We start from the raw sequence: 25,171 nt of genomic DNA, 5'->3' as shown, positions 1-25,171 counted from the left end.
CGAAAATAGACAGCTGCGTCCCTTCTCTGAGTTGATCACTGTGCGGCTGACAGTCATTTAAGAACTTGACGCTGGTTTCTAGTTATAATGGAGAGAGCGCTGCAAGACAGGTTTTCGTTCGTATTATTTGCATACCAGCACATATCTGAAGAGGGCTTAAGTTTAGTGCGATTTACAGCTCGCATTCAAAGAAAAATGGCATAATCTTTTGCGATTTCTGGCTCGCATTCAAAGGGAAATGGCATAATTTTAGCGCGATCTTTGCAGTGTGCTGTAGCACATGAACACGTGATAACCGGCCGCTACCTCCAACTGCATCAACGGCACCCAGCCACTGACTGTGACAAGTGTCAGCTGTTTGTACACTTTGTTCTCATGTTTCTCGAAAGAAGCATCCCACAACATGCTGTCCCTAGGATTCAGCCAGTGTGACCATTCTGTTTCATATTCTTGCAAATTGCCGGCCGGAGTGGCCGAGCGGTTCTAGGCGCTATAGTCTGGAACCGCGCGACCGCTACGGTCGCAGGTTCGAATCCTGCCTCGGGCATGGATGTGTGTGTGATGTCCTTAGGTTAGCTAGGTTTAAGTAGTTCTAAGTTCTAGGCGACTGATGACTTCAGAAGGTAAGTCCCATAGTGCTCAGAGCCATTTGAACCATTGCTCCAGAGTACGGTCGTTCCTCTGAGAATCATGAACATTCAGTATGGTAGGAACATGACGCCCTTGAGCCTCTTTAAAGTAGAGTAATTCTTAGTAAATATAAAATAATAGAGATAACACAGTTGTAGGTAATATCATACAAGAATGAACATAGTGCAAGCAACATTTTATTCACGTTCAGTGTAATGTTGGTATCTACAACTCTCGCCCCCCCTCTCCGCTCTTTGACATTTCTTTCATGAAGCCTACACCTTTCGGCAATTATTTCCGAAATTTGCTGAAGGAATTTCGAACCCTTCTTTGCAACTAGAACGAAATGCGTGATTTGGTCACCAAATGCGTTTCGTTTGATTGAAATAAAGCGGCGTCAGTGGTCTGTAATGAAACATATTTACAATCTGGCTTGCTTTCTGTATCTACAGCAGTTCGTTACAAACCATGTTGATATTGCTTACAATGAATTATACCAGTTTTTCGCTCACTTCAGGAAACGCCGTCTGCCTGCACGTTTTTGAAATATTCCCTCGTTTGGCACAGTTTTTACTTTACATGTGGCAAGGGCCTTATCGACCATATGACTGCTCAATGAGCCTCTTCCACTTCTGTCTGTCCAATACACTGTTTGTCCAGTTGCTGTTGCTGTTCGTCCTAGTTGTGTCCTCCCGAATGTTATTCCGCCATCTTATTCTGGGTCTCCCTCTTCCTCCCGTTCAATCTATTGTTCTGCTGAATGCCATCTTAGGTAGTCTGTTCTCTGTCATTTTTGCTATATGGCCCGCCCAATTCAACCTTCTCCTCTTGAGCACTTCGACGATGTTAGGGTGTTTGTGCAGCCCTCTTAATTCTTCATTTCTTCTTATTTTCCATTCCATGCTATTTTCGTCGTATACAGGTCCAAAAATTTACCTTAGTACTTTCCTTTCGAATATTAACAGTTTTTCTTCATCTTTCTTTCTAAATATTAATGTTTCACATCCATATAACATCACAGGTATAATGGTCGATTGATATAAGTGGATTTTGAAGTTACTGCTAAGTGATCTTTTTCTTAGAATTTTGATGAAACTAAAAAGTGTCTTGTTTGCTGTTGATAAACGGGCATATATTTCTATATCTGTTCTGTTGTTATTACTAAAAAGACTTCCTAGGTACTTGAAGTGGTCAACAGTCTTGAAATTGAATCCATCTACAGTCAGAGGTGCATCTGTTCTGCGTTTCTTACTTATGGGCAGGTATTCTGTCTTTTCTTCATTAACATGTAATCCTGTTTTGTCAGCAATTTTGTAGTAATTTTGCATCATTCTGATTAATTCTCTTTTGGAACTACGTATTAGTGCTAAATCATCTGCATAGGCAAGTCTTGTAATGTTCACATCCTGTATCTGTATCCCTTGTGGACTGGTTTTAGAAAATTCTCTTTCGATCTTCTCTAGGACAAGGTTAAATGAAATAGGTGAAATGGCATCCCCTTATCTCAGTCCAGTGTACACCTTAAAATCTTCAGTTACTCCTACCGGTGTCTTAATGCGACACAAAGTTTCATCTATACACATTTTAACTAATCTGATTAATTTTGATGGTATTTTAAATTCCTTTATTATATTTAGGAGTGTCTGTCAGTGTCTGCTATCATAGACCTTTTTAAAATCTACGAATAATATGTGGACATCTACATTGAATTCCCACGCATTCTCAGTTACTTGTCTTAGGGTGAATAAGTGATCTAATGTGAATCTGTTTCTGCAGAAACCGCATTGGTAGTCCCCAATCAGTTTTTCTGTTATGGGTATCAGCCTGTTTAATAGGCAGTTCGATAAGATTTTGTAGGTGACATCCAGTAAGGCCCTGTAGTTATCACAAACAAGTGGATCATTCTTCTTAAATATGGGGCACACAATTGCAGTTTTCCAATCTGCAGGAATGGTTTCTATCTCCCAAATTGTTTCTATTATCGCCCGTGTTTCTAATTCCAGTTGTGGGCCTCCATTCTTTAATAACTCAGCGTGTATCTTGTCCTCTGCACAAGCCTTGTTATTCTTTAATTTCTTTATTGCTTGCTGTATTTCATTTACTGATGGGGTAGTAACTGTATCGGCTGTTTTTAGTATTCAACATTTTGGTTCTCCGTCGCAATGCTGACTAGAAATGTTTCAACCATCCCTTTGTACGCCCTATTTTTTAGACTCTTGTTTGTATACGGCAGGAGCGTAGCGAACATAATGAGCGCCCAGACACTTTATTGGCGTCTCCCGCCCCCTCCGGAAACATACCAGGTGATCAAAAAGTCAGTATAAATTTGAAAACTGAATAAATCACGGAATAATGTAGATAGAGAGGTACACATTGACACACACGCTTGGAATGACATGGGGTTTTATTAGAACCAAAAAAATACAAAAGTTCTAAAATGTCCGACAGATGGCGCTTCATCTGATCAGAATAGCAATAATTAGCATAACAAGACAAAGCCAAGATGATGCTCGTTAGAGGAAATGCTCAATATGTCCACCATCTTTCCTCAACAATAGCTGTAGTCGAGGAATAATGTTGTGAACAGCACTGTAAAGCATATCCGGAGTTATGGTGAGGCATTGGCGTCGGATGTTGTCTTTCAGCATCCCTAGAAATGTCGGTCGATCACGATACCCTTGCGACTTCAAGTAACACCAAAGCCAATAATCACACGGACTGAGGTCTGGAGACCTGGGAGGCGAAACATGACGAAAGTGGCGGCTGAGCACACGATCAACACCAAACGACGCTCGCAAGACATGTTTCACGCGTCTAGCAATATGGGGTGGTTCTAATAAAACCCCACGTTATTCCAAGCATGTGTGTCAATTTTTACCTATCTACATTATTCCGTGGTTTATTAAGTTTTCAAATTTATACTGACTTTTTGATCACCCGGTATATACTGTAGTAATATAATACGCAAAATTTACCCTAATAATAAAATATTTTCAAGAAAATCTTCTTTGCCTTGGACACCATTTGGTGCCTCTCTATAAGTTGTGCCCGGGGTATAACACGCCGCCCGCCCCCCCTCCCCCTCCCCTTCCCCCTCCCCCTCTCCCTCTCCCTCGATTCCCGTTCCTTCGCTCTACTACTGCTTTACGGTTCACTTGTGTTAAGTTCTTCAGTGTGGTCGGTGGTCCGCATCTCCATTATACACTGAGATGACAAAACAGATGGAATAGCGATAGCGGTGGTATAGCGTAAACATGGTGTGACAGGGCAGTGCAATGGTGCAGCTCATGTGTATTCTGGTGATTAATGTGAAAAAGTTTCCAAGCTCACCAAGCTCTGCAAGATCCATGAACTATTTTATATTTACGTGACAAACCCTAATTCTAGGGCTATATTTCATTTTTGACAAAAGGATCTATGCCGACAATTGTAAAAATGGCGATGGTACATTAGTCCTTACTAATGTAAAATTGCTACCTTCTGAAAAAGACAAATTTATATTTGTCGAAACCTAGGTAAAGAATTTCTTTGTCCATTGCAACTAGTCGGCTGTTTATAATTTTATTAAATCGTTAGGGAATCCAGTATTCCCAGTTCCACTGTGTCAAGAATGTGCCGAGAATGCCTGATTTCAGGCATCACCTCTCACCATGGACAATGCAGTGGCTGACAGCCTTCACTTAACGACCGAGATCAGCGACGTCTGCGTAGTCAGTGCTAACAGACAAGGAACACTACATGAAATAACAGCAGAATTAAATGTGGGACGTACGACGAACGTATCCGTTAGGACAGCGAGGCGATATGTGGTGTTAATGGGCTGTGGCAGCAGACAACCGATGCGAGTGCCTTTGCTAAAAGGTTTGGTTTTGTTTTGTTTTAGGGCGCAAAACCATACGAGCCCAAGTCAAAACTATAGAACACGGAGAGGAGTTAAAAAACGACTATACGTCATCCCAACTGACATAATATAAAACAGCTAAAAACAGGCACATGGGAAAAAGAGATAAAAAAGACACCACACAGAAATGGAGGTCCAGAATCTGAAAATTAAATGGCCGCGGCGCCATATTGCTTTGGCAGAGAAACAGTAAGGCGGAGTTGACAGACCGCGTGTTGATAACTCAGATGGCAAACCCAAACGGGAATGTAAAAGATTAAAAAATGGACATCTCATCAGGAAGTGGCGGACAGTTATAACTTGAGTGACATGTGTACAAAGTGGTGGTGTAGCACCACTTAGCAAATTACGATGGCTAAAAGGCAGTGCCCAATACGCAGCCTAGTTAAAATGACCTCCTCCCGGCGGTGAGGGGTGGTGGGGGGTGGGGGGGGGCGAGAGGAGGTCGTCCAAGCGACTGGGAGGGGCTTAATAAGCCGGAGCTTATTCCCGTGAAGGGAGGCCCATTGGCGATGCCAAGGGGACACCACGTCCTGACAGACGGCAACACAGAGATCATCGGAGGGAATATAGGCACTCGCGTGCTGAGGTGTGAGGACTGCAGCCTTGGCAAGCCATGGACCAAAGCTGCCAACAAGGCAATGTTTCCCGTCAGACCGACATCACCAGGAACATCGTCTGTAGTGCCTCACCTGGGCTCGTGAGCACAGCAGTTGGACCCTAGGCAACTGGAAAGCCGTGACCTGGTCAGATGAGTCCCGATTTCAATGGGTAAGAGCCGACGGTAGGTTTCGAGTGTGGCGGAGACACCACGAAGCCATGGACCAAAGCTGCCAACAAGGCAATGTGCAAGCTGGTCGTGGCTCAATAATGGTGCGGACTGCGTTTACATGGCTCATTTGCCGGAAATGGTTGTTCAAAAAAATGGCTCTGAGCACTATGGGACTTAACATCTGTGGTCATCAGTCCCCTAGAACTTAGAACTACTTAAACCTAACTAACCTAAGGACATTACACACATCCATACCCGAGGCAGGATTCGAACCCGCGACCGTAGCGGTCACGTGGTTCCAGACTGAAGCGCCTAGAAGCGGTCGGCGGAAATGGTTGTGTTTGGCTACTTTGACTTTGCAGACGTTCATGAACTTCAAGTTCCCAGTCAACGATGGAGTTTTTCTGGATGACAAAGCGACCTGTCACTGGGCCACAACCATTGCGATTGGTTTGAAGAACATTCTGTACAATTCGAGCGAATAATTTGGTCACCCAGATCACCCGACATGAATCCCCTCGAACATTTATGTGACATAATGGAGAGATCTGTTCGTGTAGAAAACCCTGCACCGTAAAACGGTTTCGAAATTATTTACGGCTATAGAGGCAGGATGACTCAATAATGCTGCATAGGATTTACAACGACATGCCATGTCAAGTGTACTTGTAGCAACTAAAACTTGCTGACTCCTGAAAACCACTCACTCATCAGTGGCGAATTTCGAAAATCACCTGGTTTCTGGTTACCATGTTAAAATTTGCATCTTTTGCCAAAACAAACTGAAGTTTACACAACGACGCCTCACTCACACCTTAATGCAATTGTAGTTCCGAAAGAATCCTGAAACTGTGGTTTATCAAACGAGCAACTGATGGCAAATCAGGTCAAAATCTTGTGAAAAAGCACAGTCCCGCTGCGAAAACAAACGTGTAATTTCTTCACTTACCTTTTTGCAAAGCCATATTAATTCTCTTTTCACCAGCTATCGATGCGTCTTAAAAATTACATCATCCCACTGCAATAGTCCATATTTACTCGTGTATCGCGATAAGTAAGAAAGTTCTGCATGTTTACCATGTGGCAAAATCCTCTCCGCACGCTATCATTTCCCAAAATCTGGTTTCGCTATCTCGAACAGTTTATAAGATTTTGGGCACATTGTGAATATCCTTGCCTGTGCTCGAGCGGAAGTGAACTCACTGTATACAGTTCACTTTCTTGAGATTGAAACTGGATATTGATCTCTACCCAAATTAAAAGAAAAACTGAATATGTAAGCTAAATGTCATATCCATATGCTTATTGTAAGGCCCTGTTTTGTAAATTATTTCCTTGGGTGAAAATTTTTTTGTATGCCTGTGCAAAGGAAGGCATAACTGATATATAGATTGAGGATCAAAGAGTCCTTACGCGAATATTTGTGAAAATCGTCTGTACCCCTGAATGATTACTAATATATTAAACTAATTTCCATTCAAAATGTGTTTGAATACTTTATTGCAATACCAGTTCACATATCTACGTCAGTAATTATTGTGTTGCTAGTTCTACTTTTCAACTGTTTTTGTGGGAGAGACGCAACACTTCGACATGCCACCGATTCGCCATTACCGTGACTTTCTTACTAATTTTCATTAGTACATTTCTCTCTTATCGCACAGTCTGAAACAGTAGTCACTTGAAGAAGAAGTCCGGGAATTTTAACTAATCACAAAGCATAGAGTGGTTATAGAAAGCTCCATCGGCCCACATCTTTAGTTTCGCTGATCCCAAATCCAACATGGGACAATTACGACGTGCATTCTTAAACTGCACTCATTTAATGAGCGGAGGTGGAAACCAAGTCGAACTGTGTGGTTGTTAATGCCCGTTATATAAAATTGTAATTGTTTTGATTGTTCTAAGTCTTTGTTTTTCTTTCATGGCTGAGCAAACGATCAAAACATTATTGTATGAATATACAAAGCAATTGGAAACTAAAACTGAGTAGAAAGAATGAATACCATATAAAATGAGCAAATAAATACATAAAGGAAAAATTAACAAGACGAAGCAGAATGAAAATATTTAAGGTAAGAGAGAATTCATTATTGTGCTTTACTGCTTGAAGTAGTGAATGCTAGGTTGTGATTGCATACTTTTTATTTAAATATCTCAGCAGTACATAAATTATCTGACTTAGTCACATACGTACATACAGTACAATGCAATTAACAGTAAGAAAAACAACAACACCCAATATACTTTGTATCTGATCAGAGATATTGTTACACCTCGCGCGTAACGGCGAGCTCGATTATCGAAGTAAATGCAATCAGTATTGCGGTAATTTAACAACAGTGTTAATATTTTCCATTATTGATTAATGTTATTTATTTTAAAAACGTCCTATTGCAATTAATTAATCTTTCAGTATTATGCTCAAAAGTGGTAAGAAACAACAAATGGGAGCAGCAAATCTTGGCAACAAGTCTTCAGACGAAGAAAGTTCGCAGTAGAAATTAATTCAAATATGGCGAATATTAATGCTACTGTGCGTGAAACCAATACTTAATCTCAAAGCGACACATCTCAGTCAGGTAATATTCCCTCAACTACAGGTATGAACAGAACTCGAACGCAGTAGCTCGACCTTCAGCCGACCATACGTTCCCGCCAGTACAAACTTCTTCTGAACTTGATATGTGATTGATGTTGCAAAAGATATCAGCTAGTATTACCAGTAAAGATGAAATTACCACGTTTAAAAGTGAAATTGCTACAATGAATCATTCAATGTGTCCTCAAAGCTCGATGAAGCAACGAAAAATATCAGAACACAAATTTCAGAGCTTTCATCTGATTTGCAGCCGCAGTTTAGTAGCGCAAATAACACAAGCGAATATAAATTTGAAGCAGCAACAAGAAACGTTAGTTAGCAATGTAACAAAATTATGTCATGTTTATCAGACTATTAATATAGAGAAGCTCACTGGTGATAACACGACCCTCCAACGATACTGTGCATACACTTCAGTCTGAGGTAAAGACTATCACTACTGAACAGAGAAAAATTTAAAGTTACACTTCGCAGCAATTATTCCGAATGGACAGATACCAAAGATAAGAACGGTGATAAACGTATTAGTGAATAGCTACCGCAAACGGTATACTATCGGTGAATGTATAACTTGCAAACAAAGATTTTAAAATCTGAACAGATTCATCAATTTAAACGACTTAAACAAACATTTAACAAAGATCTGTCGGTTTGGTAACAAACTGTGTCTTCACAGTTGTCTAATTTGCAAAAGGAAATAAAGCAAATACAGGGAAGTGTAACTGATTTCTTACCCACTATTGCATCCACACATGAATGTTCCAGTCAAGTACAAACTGCACGAAGTTATGATAATGAAAACGCGAATGGCGCTCTGTTCCCCAATAATAACCCATCTTATAGTCCCGTAGCAGTACGTAACTTGACAACTGTATTACTGAATCGTCAGTTCCAGTTATACATTCCACAGAAAAAAACTTTCGATCCTGCGTTTTTCTTAAAATAATTCAAAACGGCTCTGACAAGAACCTGGACTGACCGCCAAAAAATTAGTTATATAGTAGGCTACATACAGGATGTTGACGCCGTTGCAACCGAAACTGTGGACACAAACAGTTGTAACGTGCTTTTCTGAAACAAATTTTAGTCAGGCTAGGTTTAGAAGAAATTAAGAAAACAGATTCCAGAGTCAGAATTTTTAATCAACGTCTATTTACCGAGAGACGCTATTTTGAAAAGTATTTAAATATGGCGCACTACTGGGACGATATTGTCTCCAAACGTGATGTGTTTCGGATTCTAAAACCAAAATTACCATTTCAGACAGGTGAAAAACCTGTACAAGTTCCAGAGACAGTGATAGAATACTATATGTCTGAATTTGAATCTCTGGGTTTAATCTAATCCGCCACCATTTATGCGAATCTGCTTCATCAGAATTACGGGCCAAATTCGCCTAATAAGAAGAGAAAGAACGGAAACCTTTCCACCTAGGATACAACAGTAATCATATCAAATGAAACTGGAATGGGAATATTAAAACTTCCTTCATGCTATGTGGTAATTTAGTGCATACGGGGTCGAGGAACATATGCGTTTCATTAACAGAGAATGCAGATACTAATTTATTCTAGACCTAATATCAAATAGTAAATGTAATAAATAACTCTGTGACTGTAGTTGTAGCGTCAGTGGCTACCAGTAGACATGAATGTCGAAATATGCATGGTGTATCGAAAAGAATCATCCGATTTGCGGAAATCAGAAATATTATGTTATTTGATGTATGTGCGTGATGAACGTACTGTTGGAAAGATCAAACTCTACAGTTTCACATAGTTCCCGCTAGGTAGCAGCAGCGTGTGCCCACTTGAGTACTAGTAAAAATGGTGTCGAGAAAACAAAAAGCATTTCGTGTCCTACGTTGTGGGCAGTGCGGGTCAGTAATAACTGCTCAGCGTGACTTTCGTGCTAGGTACGGTGTGCATCCTCCTACAGCACAAAGCATTAGACAATAGCATCAACAATTCCGAGAAACAGGTTGTTCGTGCAGAGTGTCTGACACAGACGTCGAAACCCTTCATCCACAGTTCCACAAGGAGTCCGCAGACCCATTCGCCTTGCAGCTCGACAGCTCAACATGCCCCTGATGTCCGTTTGGCGTTTCTTGCGTCGACGGCTACACATGAAACTATACAAAATTCAGTTACTGCAAGCTCTTCGTGGAGGGGAGAAACAAGAATGAGTAGAGTTCTATAATTTCGCTCTTGGCAAGATGGAGGATGGCAGTTTTTTCCGCGCTTACTGTTTAGTGACGAGGCAACATTCCATTTAAATGGAAAGGTGAATCGTCATAATGTGAGAATATTAGGTACGGAACAATCACATGAAGCTGTACAACATGAGAGGGACCCTCCAATATTTTATGCGTTTTGTGCAGTTTCACGTGAAAAGGTGTATGGTCCATTTTCCTTTGCTGAGAATTCTGTTACAGGAAGCACATATCTCGATATTTTTGAGAACTTTCTTTTAAATTGATTCGAACGACTTCACTGACCAACGGGATGGGGCAGCTGGAAGTGTGAGAAATTGTAAATCAAAGACTGAACGATGGATCGGTCGCACTGGACCAGATGATTCAGCCTTACACTAATGTCCTCCAAGGTCACCGGATCTGACTGTATGTGATTATTTCTTATGGGGGTTTATGAAAGACTCTGTTTATGTGCCTCCTTTACCAACAACAATGAATGAATTGAGACATCACATAACAACAGTTGTGGAAGTTGTAACTCAAGACATGCTCGTTGCAGTGTGGTAACAAAAAAAAAAAAATAAATAAAAAAGAAATGGAAATGAGTGTATGGCATCGTTGGCCTGGAAGCCCCAGACGGGGAAGTTCGGCCGCCAAGTGCAAGTCTTGTTTCAGTCGACGCCACATTGACCGACTTGCGAGCTTGTGCTGAGGATGAAATGATAATGAGGATAACACAACACCCAGTCCACCAGCGGAGAAAATCTCCAACCCAGCCGGGAATCGAACCCGGCCCCACTGCACGGAAGGTAAGCACGTTACCATTTTTTTTGTTCTTAATCTGATTTTTGTTCGTTTTCGCTCGTTGTATCTGCTCTGGGCGGACGTCGAAAGACACCCGTTTCAGTTCGTTGTTGATCGATTAACTCAGTTCTTTTTTTATTACAGAGGGCAGCTAGCCTTCTGACCGAACACACTGAGCTACCGTGCCGGCTATCCAGCCAAGCAGGTGACAATTTGAATACCGCATTCACATGTGCTGTGCATCTCAAGGGGGGCATATTGAACACCTATGATAAGATATGAAAAAAATCTTTGAGTTTCCCATTCATAAAAAAAAATTCATTGTATATGTTTATTAGTTTCAGAAATATAGACCTGCCAAATTGGGTGATTCTTTTTGCTATACCCTTAGTATCGATACAAATGATTTACAGTTCAGAGAGTCTTTAATACTACATCTACATCTTCATCTACATTTTCACTTCGCAAGCCACCCAACGGTGTGTGGCGGAGGGCACTTTACGTGCCACTGTCATTACCTCCCTTTCCTGTCCCAGTCGTGTATGGTTCGCGGGAAGAACGACTGCCGGAAAGCCTCTGTGCGCGGTCGAATCTCTCTAATTTTACATTCGTGATCTCCTCGGGAGGTATAAGTAGGGAGAAGCAATACATTCGATACCTCATCCAGAAACGCACCCTCTAGAAACCTGGACAGCAAGATACACCGCGATGCAGAGCGCCTCTCTTGCGGAGTCTGCCACTTGAGTTTGCTAAATATCTCCGTAACCCTGTGACGAAACGCGCCGCTCTTCTTTCGATCTTCTATATCTCCTCTGTCAACCCGACCTGGTACGGATCCCACACTGGTGAGCACTACTCAAGTATAGGTCGAACGAGTGTTTTGTAAGCCGCCTCCTTTGTTGATGGTCTACATTTTCTAAGGACTCTCCCAATGAATCTCAACCTGGCACCCGCCTTACCAACAATTAATTTTATATGATCATTCCACTTCAAATCGTTCCGTACGCATACTCCCAGATATTTTACAGAAGTAACTGCTACCAGTATTTGTTCCACTATCATATAATCAAACAATAAAGGATCCTTCTTTCTATGTATTCGCAATACATTACATTTGTCTATGTTAAGGGTCAGTTGCCACTCCCTGCATCAAGTGCCTATCTGCTGCAGATCTTCTTGTATTTTGCTGTAATTTTCTAATGCTGCAACTTCTCTGTATACTACAGCATCATCCGCGAAACGCCGCATGGAACTTCCGACACTATCTACTAGGTCATTTATAGATATTGTGAAAAGCAATGGTCCCATAACACTCCTCTGTGGCACACCAGAGGTTACTTTAACGTCTGTAGATGTCTCTCCATTGAGAACAACATGCTGTGTTCTGTTTGCTAAAAACTCTTCAATCCAACCACACAGCTGGTCTGATATTCCGTAGGCTCTTACTTTGTTTATCAGGCGACAGTGCGGAACTGTATCGAACGCCTTCCGGAAGTAAAGGAAAATGGCATCTACCTGGGAACCTGTATCTAATATTTATTGGGTCTTATGAACAAATAAAGATAGTTGGGTCTCAAACGATCGCTGTTTCCGGAATCCATGTTGATTCCTACAGAGTAGATTCTGGGTTTCCAGAAATAACATGATACACGAGCAAAAAACATGTTCTAAAATTCTACAACAGATCGATTTCAGAGATATAGGCCTATAGCTCTGTTCGACGACCCTTCTTGAAAACTGGAACTACCTGTGCTTTTTCCAGTCATTTGGAACCTTCCGTCCCTCTAGAGACTTGCCGTACACGGCTGTTAGAAGGGGGCCAATTTCTTTCGCGTACTCTGCGAAGAATCGAATCGGTATCCCGTCAGGTCGAGTGGACTTTCCTCTGTTGAGTCATTTCAGTTGCTTTTCTATTCGTTGGACACTTATTTCGATGTCAGCCATTTTTTCGTTCGTTCGAGGATTTAGAGAAGGAACTGCAGTGTGGTCTTCCTCTGTGAAACAGCTTTGGAAAAAGGTGTTTAGTATTTCAGCTTTACGCGTGTCATCTTCTGTTTCAATGCCATTATCATCCCAGAGTGTCTGGATACGCTGTTTCGATCCACTTACTGATTTAACGTAAGACCAGAACTTCCTAGGATTTCCTGTTAAGTCGGTACATAGAATTTTACTTTCGAATTCACTGAATTCTATGAATATTCAGTAAATGGCGAGCCCTAGGCACCATGAAAGTCTGTGAATGTTATTCACCCGGCGAACACCCAAAAAAGAGGTCAGCGCATAAATGTTCGAACCTAAGTGTCCCACCGCTGGCGCTCCGGAGAGGGAATGCTCGTATCTGATTGGCTGCGGCGTAACCATTGGTGGCAGCGCCCTTGTGCCGCGGTGGTGGCTGCAGGAAACGTGGCGATGGAAATGGCGGCGAGCGTATTTGAAAAGTTCGGCCGACCAGATAACGGCCGACTATTGCAGGGAACAGAAATGACATTGGAAACCGAAACTAGGGTAACTGCTGTAATAACTTAAATAATATAAATTATGGAAAAAGACAATGTTAGTGGTACCACCCAAACAACACTAATAACTGACCTGGGAACATGCCTGTCTGTAATAATAATAATAATAGTAAAAGCAGAATATTTTGTAAAATAACACCCAAAGTCTTGTGGTTTAAAGTGACTGCAAGGCACAGCATCCAACCAATAGAGCTAGAGAATGAGCTTCGACCGTCAAATGATGGCCCGTTAAACTTGAGTCGGTCTCATCCGACCCCAAGATGATAACCAGAGAACAAGGACAAAAACCTGTCACAAGTTAGTAAAAAGTGCGCTGGTGTATGCCTTCGCCAGCACACCAGTCGGCACTAGAAAACGTTGTATAGCAGCCTAAGCGCGCCTATGACAAAAGACCAAGACACGCCCCCCCAGATCCTCGAGCGACGTGCACTCCACCTCGCCTTCAGTATATGGCTCCCATCCGCCACACAGATCCTCTACGACCTGTTTCCTTTCCACTATCTGCTCCTTTTCCTCGAACACATTTGAGTCCTCTACACCTCCCACCGATTTGATCCCCCGGATCCCCTGGTTGCTCCTCTCCTCTCCAACCCCCACCCACAGCCCCCTACCCTCCACCTCTACACCTTTCATCTCCTTTCCCAAGGTGGATTTCATCAACTCCCTCTTCCAGATGATGCCCTCTCTCCCTCCGATTATCCCTATCAAGACCCATCCCCACCTCCCCCTCCCTCCCTTTGTGGTTTTCCTGGCACCCATTTCCCCCATTCCATCCTGTTTCTTTTTTCCCTGCCTACACTCTCTTTGACTCCTTTCTCTCCCCCAAGTCCTTTTCTTTCCGCTGCACTGCCTTCTCCGCTCCTCGCATCCACCCTCTCCCTATTTGGCACCACTTTTTTCTTTTCCTCTCCCCCCTTTTTTTCTCCCTCATCCATCCCGGATCCTCTCCCCCTTTTTTTCTTCCTCATCGGTCTGGGATCCTCCCCCCCCTCCCCCCATCTGCCATAATGTGCAGTATTAAGTGAGTTTCTAGTGTTGTGTGTCCTCTTCCAGTGATGCAAACAGACACCATACTGTCCCTAGGTGTGTTTTTTAACTCTTGCGAACAGAAACCTCACTGTCGCCATGTTTTTTAATAGTGCCTGTCTAATTACTCTGTGTTGTACTCAGTATCACCAATCTTTTATTTTTATTTTCACTTCGCAACTTTTCACCATGTCATAGTTTTAACCAGTCACCGTTCCATCACCTATTCTTATTCTTTTATTATCTCTTCATTATGTTTTTAACTTCTGTAGGCTGCAGAGAGGCATGTTACGCTGCTGCCAGCCCGCCCCACCCTCGGGGTGGGGGGCGGCGGGTGGGGGGGGGGGGAGATCGAAATGCAATAGAGGAAAAACATAAAAAGACCAAACTGTCTCAATCTCAGTACCCCAGTACGTCGCATCGGGACCCTGTTTGCATTGCACCTCAGTTCGTAGCACTGTGCTCTAGTCTTCCATAGTCATAGTCGTCGCTTCATACCTTACCTGGGTGTGAGGAAAATTTTTTTGGAAATTTGTGGTAAGTTCTAAGGGACAAAACTGCTGAGGTCATCGGTCCCTAGGCTTACACACTACCTAATCTAACTTAACCTAACTTACACTAAGGACAACACACACACACCTATGCCCGAGGGAGGACTCGAGCCTCCGACGGGGAAAGCCACGCGAAACGTGGCAAGGCGCCTTAGACCGCACGGCTACCCCACGCGGCTGTGGGGGAACGTTAGTCATTCATTGCATATAGTTGTGATACGGACACAGAAAAGATTCAAGGAGTAGTACATCTTATTTGATTGCTGTTAACGATAGAACTTTAGATTGGACATCATCAAAGTTAAAAACTCAATTGGGTCCTGTAATAAAGCGTACTTTATGCACGTGGTCATTTCGTGTTGTACTGAGAGGAAAGCGGCCACCCACATATCACACCACCCTCTCCTCATCCAGCCAAGAATCACAAAACATTACGACAGGGCACAGCCACAACGAAAAGAACCAGAATAAACAAAACAGTGATCAGACATATCCTGTATTCTTATTGAGATACAACGAAAATGTAGATCTGCGCGACGAATTAACCGAAGAAAATATGGGCCTCAGAATGAAGTGATGCATGTCAGGGCACAAGCTATTGTGGGAGGTGTTCCAGCCACAGTAGTTACAACTACCGAGGCAGTAATAGGTGCTGTATTATATAATTTGTATAAGGGGATGAGGGAACGAAGCACCTATCCATCTTTTCCTGTGCAGAAATGTCGAAGCATCAGCATAGTTGGCGTTAAGTCATTTGGGGTCGGAATGTAGGTTTTTGTGGCAATTACTGTGGAAAATGGAGTGATGCCCAATCCTAGTAAATGACTACTATGTAGTCTGAAGCTGTCCTCAAGAAATAACGAAGCACTGTAAATAAGACCTAACAGAGATGCAAGAAGTCGTCCCACTGTCGGTTTTTCTAGAAGACGTTTTCCCGACAACCCACTGGTGATTGTCATCGTGAAGCAGTGTAAAAGTTCATCCCTGTCGCACCAACAAAAGCAAATTTAAAAGAAACTGCTGCCAGTTTTAAAGAAAAATAACCGAAAGTTGCTAAGATGAAAAGTATTTACTCAGTAATTCCATCACGAGCAGTTACACAAAGGGAAACTACATAATATTAATGCCATAGAAACTGTTCTGAGGTCCACAGCATTGTTGTGTAAAACAAAGACCTTTCTCTGTTATTATCGGTTTCGCCGTCCAAACGTCACTGCAGTTAATGTAAGAGAATTGTACACCAAAAACGGTTTGCTTTTATTTGCAAAGCATTTTCTGTGGTCAGAAAGACCGATGATGACAGAAGACGCTTTGTACATAAAAACGGAACGCATCTGGTGTAAAATTCACTTAACTTAATTGCAGTAAGCTTATTACGCCTAAACCAATAACAACTGATTTTAACAGATGCTGCGGAAGAAGACTATGTAACATGTACATATTACATATTACAGACGTTTTTATGCCAGTTGCATAAAATGCTTGTAAGTAAGTTTTAGGGAAAACATTTAACACTTTACGAAAAAACATTTTGTTGCATGTGAGATGTAATTGTGATAGGTGCAGCGCTTGTTGGTCGGATACTTCATAACATCAAAGTACATTTTATCTCTTTCTTTAATCATAATATTTATTTTGCTGCTACATTTAAAAAAATGACAAACTGCACGGATGGATTTATGACTGGAAATGGAGAAAAGAAGTCTTATTAAAATGTGTCCATAAATGCATCTATGCTACGGTAGGCTGCGCTGGCGAATGGAAGTTCCTCTGACCACGTGCAGTGTGTTCCCTTTGTGTTTCAGGCTACGTGGTTGACGCAGCGTACTGCAAGTAGTACAGTGGTTCGGTACTCATGTCGGGGACAAGCCAAGATGGCGTTTGTGTACAGCAAAGCAGATGGAAACGGTGGAGAAGCCGCACGGCTATACCAAAACAAGTACCTTCACAGACACCAACCACATCACACATCATTTCAAGCCCTTTTCGGGAATTTGTGTGATCATAGGTCTTTGCAGACACACGAATGTGCAGGGAGGCCGTGGGCTGAGTGTACACTGGATTTGGATGACTGGGTTCTACAGGATACTGAGACGAACCCGAGAACAAGCTCCAGTCAAGTGGACCGCCAGCTTGGTGTAAGCCAAAGTACATTTATGTGTATCCCGCATGATAACCCCTACTATCCCTATCACCTAAAATTTCATGGAGATTGCTTTGAACGTCTTTTGTGACGTGGGTGCGATGCAGCTCTGTACTGTGTTTTGGGACGATTTGTTTTTTCACGCACACAGTCCATTTCCAGACTCTTGTTCATAGGACCTTTTTTCCTCCATTTCCAACGAGGAATCCTTCCCTACAGTTCGTCAGTTTTATTAATTTTCGCCCTTTATATTGAAACTTCTTTTTCCAAACTCTTTATAAAGTCACTGTACCAAACGTGATCTTTGGAGTGTCAGTTTTGCTTTCGACCAATAGAAAGCATCCTGGGGCTTCAAGCCATGTGGTTTCCTGGTGTGAAGTGTTTTAGTATTTGAGTCAAATCTTAGTTGGAGAGCTCCGTTCCAGATCACGTGCTGATCTGATAGAAGTCACCTTTGTTTGATGGAGAGCCATGTTGTTGAGCAGAAACTACAGCGCACAGGAAATCTTACAAGAGCATTCGAATTTATATTCAGTGCTGAAGTGTAGTTTTGCATGTGAAGTTAGCTGACTTTCCTTGGTACTGTCGTACCACATGCAGGTGTTCGGTACGAATAGATTGAAAATTCATAGTTTTTGCAAAGCTGGACACTGCTTCAATTGATAACTTCATCCAACCCTCAGTATCATAAATTCATCGATGTTAACTATTCGTGGAGTATAAGGTTATCTTTTGTGCTGGTGACTCTGAATTACATATTCCCATGAGGTTGTTTTGGTTTGTAAGAATGAGTGTAGATTGGTTCACACCTGCAAGGTTGTAAAGTGTTTAAATTGTATTTAAAGACCAATATTTTCCTTGTTAAGGGCACGCCTTGTGTGGTGTGCGTACTGTAAGACCTTTAGTACACACACCATCAGATTATTTGACTTGTCGCTCTAGCGAAGTAGGCGAGTGTCAGCAATATGTCTCGTGGTCTTATCGTGGCGTGTTTATCTTCTGCCGCTAGGTCAGACGATAGAAATGCCACTTGCACGCTTAGAGTAGCAGATCGATGGTGACCAACTTTAAACAGGACTTGATTAATTTTCACACACATTTATTAAAATAATAACAAGCATAAAAATTACTTAACTTGGTTCTGGATGGTATTTACAATTGACAATCTCAAGTTCTTTTGGTATTGGTACGTCAATCTTTTCTCACATATATCTCTGATAGATGTGAAAATTACCGAACTATCAGTTTAATAAGTCACGGCTGCAAAATACTAACACGAATTCTTTACAGACGAATGGAAAAACTAGTAGAAGCCGACCTTGGGGAAAATCAGTTTGGATTCCGTAGAAATACTGGAACACGTGAGGCAATACTGACCCTACGACTTATCTTAGAAGCTAGATTAAGGAAAGGCAAACCTACGTTTCTAGCATTTGCAGACTTACAGAAAGCTTTTGACAGTGTTGACTGGAATACTCTCTTTCAAATTCTGAAGGTGGCAGGGGTGAAATATAGGGAGCGAAAGGCTATTTACAATTTGTGTAGAAACCAGAAGGTAGTTATAAGAGTCGAGGGGCATGAAAGGGAAGCAGTGGTTGGGAAGGGAGTGAGACAGGGTTGTAGCCTCTCCCCGATGTTATTCAATCTGTATATTGAGCAAGCGGTGAAAGAAACAAAAGAAAAATTCGGAGTAGGTATTAAAATCTATGGAGAAGAAATAAAACATTTGAGGTTCGCCGATGACATTTTAATGCTGTCAAAGACAGCAAAGGACTTGGAAGAGCAGTTGAACGGCATGGATAGTGCCTTGAAAGGAGGATATAAGATGAACATCAACAAAAGCAAAACGAGGATAATGGAATGTAGTGGAATTAAGTCGGGTGATGCTGAGGGTATTAGATTAGGCGAATGGGAAGGAAAACGTTTCTGAAGAAAAGAAATTTGTTAACATCGAGTATAGATTTAAGTGTCAGGAAGTCGTTTCTGAAAGTATTTGTATTGAGTGTAGCCATGTATGGAAGTGAAACATGGACAATAAATAGTTTAGACAAGAAGAGAATAGAATCTTTCGAAATGTGGTGCTACAGAAGAATGCTGAAGATTAGATGGGTAGATCACATAACTAATGAGGAGGTGTTGAATAGGATTGGGGAGAAGTTTGTGGCACAACTTGACTAGAAGAAGTGATCGGTTGGTAGGACATGTTCTGAGGCATCAAGGGATCACCAATTTAGTATTGGAGGGCAGCGTGGAGGGTAAAAATCGTAGAGGGAGACCAAGAGATGAATACACCAAGCAGATTCAGAAGGATGTAGGTTGCAGTAGGTACTGGGAGATGAAGAAGCTTGCACAGGATAGAGTAGCATGGAGAGCTGCATCAAACCAGTCTCAGGACTGAAGACCACAACAACAACAACAACAACAACAACAACAACTTCACAAAAGTTTCTATACATTTATCTTCATGGCTATGTACAGGAATATGGTAATCTTATTAGGCGCAGACTGAAACTTGACTATAGACTGGTACAGACAAATGCAGACTGGCACAGACAAATGCAGACTGACTAATCGGAGGTCTGTACACTCTTTATAATACCTCGATGCGTTGATGTATCACTGCGCGAGTGTGATCCGCTAGGAGAAAAGTTTCTACGTTAGCAGCAATCCTATTGGCTGCGTTACATATTAATACGCAGATCGGCGGAAGCAGAATTTGGTCCGTCTCTATGGCAGCGCCATCTCGTAGTGCGGAGACGGACGAGCGCTGCGCCTGCACTGTTGTGCTTAGCGGGGCGCGCTCTAGTGGGAAAGCTGTGTACGCGCTGACTACGCGGAACTATGTACACAACACCTTGCGAAGTCAATTTCCAGAAACGCGTCATACTTGCTTAATTTAAATGTGCTGCTCGACTGAACTGCCATCATGTCATGCTACAGAGATCAAACATGCTAGTCACAGTCCCTTTAATAAATCACCACTCAACTATTGATGAGGCGCTGCCAATTACAAATTATAATCAGTAGAATGCGAACTAGTTCCCTTCAGGAGGTGAGTAACGTAAGGCAACATATGACGTTTCGCACGACACCAATATACTTGGGGTCCCACTGCTGCACTGATCTACTAGTGTAACTTGTCCGATGGGAGCTTAGTCATTTATTAAGTGATCTTTCAACTAGTTAACTATTATTTGCACACTGGATTTATATGTAATGAACAGGGGAGGTTACCCCATAGCACAGCTGGCACTAAAAGAGAAGAATCGAGCACATATACAAAGGAATCTGTTGTTTTCATGAAATTACTCATTCATGTTATACATACTGTAGTGATGATTTTCACGGGTTTGCAGTCGGGTTCAATCGTCCTGACGACAACACGATATTTCGGCGGACCATCTGGCCGCCATCTTCAAGTGAGATTGAGTGCACAATCACGCTGGAACTGAAGAGACCTCAGATTCGGCGGCTCCTTTACACCGCGGGTAGTGGCCGTTGCGCTTGCGCGAGCAACGTAAGAGCTGCCCTCTGTGAGGCGAAGAATTGCAGCGGCGCCAGCGGTGAAAACCGTCAAAAGCGAGGAATCGCAAAATTAAAATGCAGCCGGCCGGAAACCAGACCGTTGTTGTTTTATCTGTGATAAAATAGGATTCCACGTCTTGCTTAAAGGAAAACCTTTGTCTCTATTAACAATATCATCAGACAGACGTATTTAAATTGATTCTTTCAATACACAATCTCAGTAACGGGAAGCCTAAGGCAATAATTTGCGTCTCTTTGAAGGACATATTGTGCCCTTCATTAAGACAGTGTTCAGCAACGGCTGATTTTTCCAGCTGGAGCCGACGTGTATGCCGTTGATGTTCCACACATCGATCTTGAACTGCACAAATAGTCTGTCCAATGTAGGCCTTGCCACAGTGACAGGGAATCTTGTATACCCCAGGCTTCCTCAGTCCCAAATCATCTTTCACCGATCCAAAAAGGGATCTAGTTTTGGCCAAAGGCATCTTTTAATATCATATTTCCTGAGGATTCTTGAAATTTTCGAAGAAATACTTCCCGCGAAGGGTAAAAAAGCAACAGATTTGGAAGTGTCCACCGTTGGTTCTCGTGGGGGTCCAAATTGAAAAGCACGAGTAATTTGGTGATCAGAATACCCATTCTGCCTGAAGACAACCTTAAGGTGATCCAACTCCTGTTTCAAGTTATCGGAATCCGAAACAGCATAAGCCCTCTTGACCAGTGTGGGTAAAACTCCCAAGCGTTGATGTTGTGGATGACAACTTGTGGCATGGAGGTAGCGGTCCGTATGCGTAGCTTTTCGGTATACACTGTGGCCCAAAGTCCCATTTCCAATACATACTGTATTTCGACATGCGGGCCCTTTCTTCTTTTTGTTGCGCCGACTTTGTGTAAGCGTGTTGTGGGTGACTGTTCTCGTTCTGTTTTATACCTTGGGTTCTCTTGCTCACAGAGATATGGGGTCAAGTTTATTTTAGGTAGCCCTTGGTCTAGTGGTTATATTTATCGGAAGAACAGGCATCCTGTAGCTATCCCACAGTACAGGGTCAAAATTTAAACATTGAGCACTTTTTCCTGCCCAGGTGAGCAAGTAGGCTGGTTCTCTTGCATTAGGATTGATCTAGGCGCCTTATAAAACCATTATTTTTTGATGGTTCCTGAAAATACCCCGAAAAACAATGGTTTTTGTGTGTCAAAAGTACCATTTGTGGGGATGGCCACTTCTATACTTTATACCAATAGCATATCGTCGAAATATTTAATGTATGTTCTTAAGACGATATTCTCATGGAACTCTGTGATTTTTCCAGAATAATTATCCCTTACTAAGATTCAGAGGTTCAAATTTACCGTAATTATGCACGTAAAATATGCAGATAATACCTAGTTTGAAGCGTAATTGTAGTTGTAACTGATGCAGTGAACATGTGGCAAGCGTTATAGGGAAAGTGTTCTGAGGTCACCAAACTACATTTTCAGTCAGCATTCTTTTTACCAATACAACTTCATGATGCTCTGTCTTTGTGTAACAGGTACTTCATGGCTATACAAATATGCCAAAATGGACTGAAAAGGGCCTTACCATTCCTGAAATGAACATAAAATAACTGCCAAAAATTATGTAAAACTGGAAAGAACGCAAATTCAGTGAAATATTTCTAACAATGTAGAAAACGATTTTCTGTTAACCTTATACAGGGTTATTCTAAATTATGGGCCCATTTTCAAAACCTCGTATTTATTCAAGCACAAATACAAAATGAACAAGCTTTTTACCAATAATTTTTTTTCATAATGTTTGGTATCAATGTAATAAATTTAATACTTTGTAACATCATTAATTAATTAGTTTTTAATCAAAGCACTGAGGAAGGGTGTCATTCAAAAAGCCTCGTACATCATGTGAACTCAGGAACGCAGAAAACATCACTGTCGCCATCTCATTCACAGCTGACAGTGAAACGGAATGATGACCCTATTGCCACGCGAGCTCTACCGGCCGCTTCTGAAACAATCAGTGCCCGCCCTCCACCACACGCGAAAAACTTCGAAACTTCCTCTTTTCAATGGTACAAAGCTTGTTCATTTTGGATCTGTACATGAATACATACGAATTCTTGAAAATGGGTATATAATTTAGAATAGTCCTGTATTATGCATACTTGGTTGTTAATTGTTCTTGTCAAAGAATGTGAATGTATCGAAGTATATAAATAGTCAAAACTATTCTGACTCTCCTGGTTGCTCCTCTCCTCTCCCATCCCCACCCCCTGCCCCGCCTTCACTGTTGTGTCCCCCCTACCCCCACCTCTACACCCTTCATCTCCTTTCCCAAGGGGGCTTCCGTCGACTCCCCCTCCCGGATGATGCCCTCCCTCCCTCCATTTATCCCTCCTATCAACTCTGATCCTCACCTCCCCATCCCTTCCTCTGTCCTTTTCCTGGGCTCTCTCCCTCCACCCCGTACATCTTGTTTTTCCCCACCTGCCCTCTCTTGGCCTCCCTTCTCTCCCCCAAGTCCTTTTGCATTCCCCTTGTGGTGTCACCGCTAGACACCACACTTGCTAGGTGGTAGCTTTAAATCGGCCGCGGTCCATTAGTACATGTCGGACCCGCGTGTCGCCACTGTGTGATCGTAGACCGAGCGCCACCACACGGCAGGTCTAGAGAGACGGACTAGCACTCGCCCCAGTTGTACGGACGACATTGCTAGCGACTACACGTACGAAGCCTTTCTCTCATTTGCCGAGGGACAGTTAGAATAGCCTTCAGCTAAGTCCATGGCTACGACCTAGCAAGGCCCCATTAACCATATCTGGAGAGAGTCTCACTTGTATTATCAAGAGAAATGTACCACAATGAATTAAAGTTAAGTATACGAGAAGCTGTGTTCTTTTCTTTATAGCTTTCATCACATATCCTGTTTCAGACTTAACGCCAGTCGGCGTGTGTGTACGCGTGCCTTTCGGTTACCCGTCACTGTGGACTGGCTGCCTTGTCAGTCCACTACACCCCTCCTCTGCTTTTCCCCACTCCCTCCGCATCTGCCCTGCCCCCCTTATGAGTCCTCTCCCTCCATCGTCCCCCCCAACTTTGGTTTTTCCTCTCCTCCCCCCCCCCCCCTTTTCTTCAAGAAAATGGTTCAAATGGCTCTGAGCACTATGGGACTTAACATCTCTGGTCATCAGTCCCCTAGAACTTAGAACTACTTAAACCTAACTAACCTAAGGACATCACACACATCCATGCGCGAGGCAGAATTCGAACCTGCGACCGTAGCGGTCACGCGGTTCCAGACTGAAGCGCCTAGAACCGCTAGACCACGGCGGCCGGCCACACACACACACGCACACACATACACACACACACACACACACACACACACACACACACACACACACACACACACACATACATAGACTACACATATATACGAGAGTTGGAACTTTAATAGTGGCAACTATTTATTTACAGCTCGTACAAAATACATACGTTTTTCAAAGTTTTACTGACCTTCAAAGTAGTCACCAGCATTGAGTACAACGCATTGCCAGCAATGTGGAAGCCGTAGGATCCTCTTAGAAGTGCCAGTTGTGTTGACAGTTTAAACGGCGCAGTCTATTGCCCGACGAATTTGTAGCAATTCTGAAGCGAATGCCATGAAGTGTTCCCTTCAGTTTAGAAATCGAGTTGAGCTCACGATGGCTAAAGTCAGGGGAGAGCAGTAGGTGGTATAGCACTTAGAAGCCCCACCAGTCAAACAAACCACTAACAGCTTGCACTGTGCGTGCTTGAGCATTGTCCAGCAAAATGATGGTCAGGTCCTGCAGAAAGTGTCATCACTTCCGTCTCTAAGCTCGTCGTAGGTTGTGTTCCAAAAATGAACAGCAGAGAGACAGAAGTGATCACATTTCCTGCAGGACCTGACCATGATTTTGCAGGACAATGCTCAAGCACACAAAGAGCAAGCTGTTACTGATTGGTTTGATTGATGGGGCTGCTAAGTGCTGTGCCACCTACTGCTCTCCCCTGACTTAAGCCATCGTGAGTTCAACTCGATTTCTAAACTGAAGGAAACACTTCACGGCATTCGCTTCAGAACTGCTACAAATTCGTCGGGCAATAGACCACGCCGCTTGAACGGTCAACACAACTGGCACTGCTACGACTATCCTACGACTTCCACATCGGTGGCAACGGGTTATACACAATACTGGTGACTACTTTGAAGATCAGTAAAACTTTGAAACACATATCTATTTTGTACGAGCTATAAATAAATAGTTGCCACTATTAAAGTTCACCCTGCCCTTCAGTGGGGTCTCACTTGCCGCCGCTGAAGCCGCGAGTGGCGGTGGTTTGTGGCCAGTGGAATGCACACTACGGGGCATCTGGCTCGGAGCTGCCTTTGAAGTAACCGATTTGTAACAGTTCGTTGCGTAACTGTGGTGCCACCTGCTGCTGCAGTTGCATTATGATGAACCAGAACCATATGCTGAACACG

The sequence above is a fragment of the Schistocerca nitens genome, chromosome 10 (assembly GCF_023898315.1).
Source record: "Schistocerca nitens isolate TAMUIC-IGC-003100 chromosome 10, iqSchNite1.1, whole genome shotgun sequence".
In the NCBI taxonomy this organism is placed as follows: Eukaryota; Metazoa; Arthropoda; class Insecta; order Orthoptera; family Acrididae; genus Schistocerca; species Schistocerca nitens.
The sequence above is the reverse complement of the archived record's forward strand: the minus strand, read 5'-3'. Positions refer to the sequence as shown.